This window comes from Mustela lutreola, chromosome 8 (genome assembly GCF_030435805.1).
Source record: "Mustela lutreola isolate mMusLut2 chromosome 8, mMusLut2.pri, whole genome shotgun sequence".
NCBI lineage: Eukaryota > Metazoa > Chordata > Mammalia > Carnivora > Mustelidae > Mustela > Mustela lutreola.
In genome coordinates this window covers 143,977,714-143,982,427 of record NC_081297.1, presented here as the reverse complement: position 1 = coordinate 143,982,427, position 4,714 = coordinate 143,977,714, and the positions used below count along the sequence as shown (strand labels likewise).

The window sequence follows — 4,714 nt, the reverse complement described above, 5'->3', positions numbered from 1 at the left end:
TAATGGGAATATTGTTGATATTATTCATTGTGTTGATAAATCATTGGAGAAAAATTGCATGATTATTACATTATGTTGCAAAAATACTTGGTAAAAGTCAAAATCCATGCCTAATTTAAAATGAAAATTTCTTTTTTGTTTTTAAAGATTTTATTTTATTTATTTGTCAGACAGAGAGAGAGAACAAGCAGGGAGAGAGCATCAGGCTCAAGGAGAGCAGGGCGCCCTAAAATGAAAATTTCTAAACAATGGGAAGGGGGAAGGAAAGGATATGTTCTTAAAATACAATTACACACACCCACCCACATACCCAGAAAGCCAAAAAGCCAATTTGTAAGGATAAAATACTAGAATACTAAAAGCATTCTCATTAAAATCAGGACAAAACAAAGATATTCCCTGTATCACTTTTATTTAAAATTGTTCCAGAGGCACTTACCAATATAAATAAACAAATGGACAAGTGATTAAAAAAGAGGGGATATTATTTAAAGAAAATATGATAAAATTATAAGTTAGAAAATGTAAGAAATTTAACTAAAAATCTGTAACCCAGAAAGAATTCAGTAGGTGTTTGAGTACAAATTTAGTAAGCAATAATTAATAGGCTTGGGGTTCCTGGCTAGTTGGTGGAGTGTGCAACTCCAAGTGTGATCTTGGGGTTGTGAGTTTGAGACCCCACAATGGGTGTAGAGATTACTTAACAAATTAAAAAAAAAAAAATCAATAGCCTTAGGGAAGCCTGGGTGGCTCAGTCAGTTAAGCATCCAACTCTTGATTTCCGCTCAGGTCATGATGTCATGGCGTGAGATCCAAGCCCCATGTTGGGCTCCGTGCTGGGCGTAGAGACTGGTTAAGATTCTCTCTTCCCCTTTCTCTCTATTTCTCCTCCCCACTTCTCTCCCTCTCTAAAAAAATTTTAAAAAATAAAAAAACAGGAGCTTGTTAAATATAAAAAGATTAGTTTGAAAATATAATGGAAGATTTACATTTTGACTGAGAAATTCCAATTCTGGGAATTTACCTCACCAATATGTTTGCAGAGTCATTCACTCCTTCAACCATTATTCCTGAGTGCTTATTCTTTCTTCATCAGATACTCTTCCGTATGCCAAGAACGCAAATGAGTAAACAATAAATTGGACAAAATGAAACCCAAACCAAAACCGAAACCCTTCCAATCTGGTGGTAGGAGGCAGATAGCAAATGTAATTGTAAAAGTAAATGATACAGCGTGTTCTAAGGTGGTGATTGCTAATAGAAAAGAGTTGAGCAGAGTAGGGAGCTTGGGAGTGCCAGGTGGCTGAGATGAGCTTCCTGGAGAAGAAAGGAGGTGACGAGGTGAGCCACGTGAATATGGGGTTAGTGGAGAGGAGCACAAAGTCTCTGGGGTAGAGTGGCGTGTGTGTGCACACAAAATGAGTTGTGTTTGTAATAGCGAAAGATGCAAAGGGTAATAAGTATCCGTGTATAGGGTACCAGTCAACACACTAAGGTTCATCTACCAGTGAGATGCTCTGCGGCTGTACGGAAGGATAAGGAACATCTACGAAGTAGGGAAAGATCACCAGGATATACTGTTGAGTGAAAGAAAGGAAGGAGCGGAATAGATTATGTGATGCTTTGTGTCAGAAAAGGAGGGAAATCAGTATTAGAAAGATATCAATTATTTCTCCATTAATTTATATATTTAATGTGGGCTCCCCAAAAGAAACAGAAAAGCTGGTTTTTAAGAGTCAAGAAGAGGGACGCCTGGGTGGCTCAGTTGGTTAAGCAGCTGCCTTCGGCTCAGGTCATGATCCCAGCGTCCTGGGATCGAGTCCCACATCGGGCTCCTTGCTCTGCAGGGAGCCTGCTTCTCCCTCTGACTCTTCCTGCCCTTCTGTCTGCCTGTGTTCACTCTCTCTCTCTCTTACAAATAAATAAATAAAATCTTATTTAAAAAAAAAAAGAGTCAAGAAGATTACTTTTATTTATTTATTTATCTATTTATTTAATTTGAGAGAGAGCTCACCTGAGCAAGTGTGAGAGGGGGGAGGCAGAGAAGGAGAGAGAGATTCTCAAGCAGATCGTTGCTGAGCACGGAGCCTGATATGGGACGTAAGCTCATGACCCTGAGATCATGACCTCGGCTGAAATCAAGAGGCAGATGCTTAACTGACTGAACCACCCAGCACCCCCCCTTTTCTTAAAGATTAAAGATTAAAGATCTCTCAAAGAGAGAGAGAGAGCACAAACAGGGGGAGCAGGGGAGGGAGAAGCAGACTCCCTGTTGCGCATGGAGCCCAGTGCAGGACTCCCTCCCAAGACCCCAGAATCATGACCTGAGCCAAAGGCAGAGGCTTAACCAACTGAGCCACTCAGGCACTCCTCTTTTTTCTTTTCTTTCTTTCTATTTTTTTTTTTTTAAAGTAATTTCTGCATTCAATGTGGAGCTTGAACCCACAACCCAGAGACCAGGAGCCTCACCTCTACCAACTGAGCCAGGCAGGCACCCCTAAGGAAATTATCAAGAAAAGTAAGAAGTTGGGGTGCAGCCCCACCAGATTTTAAAACATACTGTAGGGGTGTCTGGGTGGCTCAGGTGGTTGGGCGCCCAACTCTTGATTTCTACTCAGGTCATGATCTCAGGGTGTTAGGATAGAGCCCCTCATTGGACTCCATGCTCAGTGGGGAGTCCTCTTAAGATTCTCTCCCTCTCCCGCTGCCCCCACCCCTGCTCTCTTTCTCTCAAATAAATAAAGAAATCTTAAAATACTGTAAAACTATGGTAATTAAAGATCCTTTTTTGGGGGCACCTGGGTGACTCAGATGGTTAAGCCTCTGCCTTTGGCTCAGGTCATGATCCCAGGGTCCTGGGATCCAGTCCTGCATGGGGCTCCCTGCTCAGCGGGGAGCCTGCTTCTCCTTCTCCTTCTGCTGCTCCCCCTGCTTGTGCTCTCACTCTGTCAAATAAATAAATAAAATCTTTTAAAAAAAATCATTTTTTGAGGGAACACAAATCAGTCAATAGAATAAGATAGAAGTTCCAGAAACAGCATCTGGAAACAAATGCATTTGTATCCTTCCTGCATTACTTATACTAAATAAACTTCAAACAGCTCTAAGATATAAATCTAAAATATGAAATCATAAAAGAATCAGACTAAAAAAATTTATAATCCTGCAGTGGGGTGGGTTTACTGAAGCATGACTCAAAACTCAGAAGTCATCAACTTTGACCACAATAAAAATCTTAAAATTTTTCACAGAGAAAATAACAAAATCAAAAAGACAATGAACAGAATACTATATGCAACACATATGCAGACAAATTTCCGTAGCAGAAGAAAAACGTCTATAAATCAAAGTGCAAGACTAAAATCCTAGAGAGAAGCAGTCATGGGGTGTGAACAAAGAGTTCACAGGAAAGGAAATTAACATGGCTCTTAAATATATTGAAAGATGCTTAACCTCACTTAAAACTACAGCAAGATACCATTTAGACTCAATGATTGGCAAAGATAAAAAGAGTTTGATAACATATGTGGCTCATAACTCTCCTTATTGGACAGTACTGATCGAGACTGAGACCAATTCTACCTGGAGTTTGAGGTCACTAGGCTGCAGGGCCTGGAGGCCTCGCCCTTCTCTATCCGCCAGGACCACCGTGGAAGGGGCTGGGCCTCAGCGCTTAGGCAAGGATGCTCAGCCCGCCATACCTCTTATTGGTCGCTGCCCAAAAGATCAGCAACTCTGGTCATTCTTTTTCTCCATACTGCTTTGTCATTCCTGTCCTTTTTTTTTTTTAAGATTTTATTTATTTATTTGGCAGAGGGAGATCACAAGTAGGCAGAGAGGCAGGCAGAGAAAGAGAGGGGGAAGCAGGCTCCCCACCGAACAGAGAGCCTGATGCGGGGCTCGATCCCAGGACCCTGAGACCATGACCTGAGCCGAAGGCAGAGGCTTAACCCACTGAGCCACCCAGGTGCCCCTCCTGTCCCATCTTAACAAACCCTTGCTCTCCACCCTCCCAAGGACCTTCTCACCTGGTCCTTTCGAAAGCTGCTTCTTGCTTAACAAAATCACCCACCATCTTGCTGCTCTTCCCATGACACAGCCTAGGGTTTACCTCTGGGGCCTGGCAGGTAAGGAAAATGCATGACGTGTGAAGGACTAATGGCAGGGGTTGGGGGAGAGTAGATGCCCACGTGCCCATTGCCTGTGGTGACAAAAGTGACAAGCTGGAGAGCCTAAGTGTCCTGAGCCAGCTTCATGTGCAGAATGTGGACTCAGTCCCACCAGGTCTCCAGTCGTTTCAAGAGAGGCAAGAAACCCTCCCACCCTGCTGGTGGGAAAGCCAACGGTGCAGGGCTGTGAAACTATGGACCGTGCCTCAGAAAGTGAAACCTAGAGCCACCGCGTCACCCAGGAGTCTACTCCTAGGTATGTAAGCAAACAGCTGGCACAAAAACTTGTATGTGAATGTTCGCAGCAGTAATATTCATAATGTCCCATGGTGGACACAGCCCGGAAGTCTGTCAGAGAATGACCGCATGAACACCATGTGGTAGGTCCATCCAATGGAATATGGTTCGGCTGTAGACATGTTGTGAAACGTGTCACAACATGATTGAGCTTCGGGAACGTTACGTTCAGCGACAGAAGCCCAGACATAAAAGTCCACTTATGTCATCTGTTCAACATGAAACGTTCCCAATGGGAGAACCCATAG

At 43.0% G+C, this 4,714-nt stretch overlaps 1 long non-coding RNA gene across 1 annotated transcript; it reads right to left on the bottom strand.

Moving 5' to 3' along the window:
* Nucleotides 1-435: 435 nt before the first annotated feature.
* Nucleotides 436-4,268, bottom strand: LOC131838017 (uncharacterized). Its single transcript, XR_009356412.1, has 3 exons — nt 4,029-4,268; nt 1,025-1,101; nt 436-908 (listed from the first exon to the last, which is right to left on the bottom strand). It is a non-coding gene; the product is annotated as an uncharacterized LOC131838017 (long non-coding RNA).
* Between the last annotated feature and the right edge of the window lie 446 nt (nt 4,269-4,714).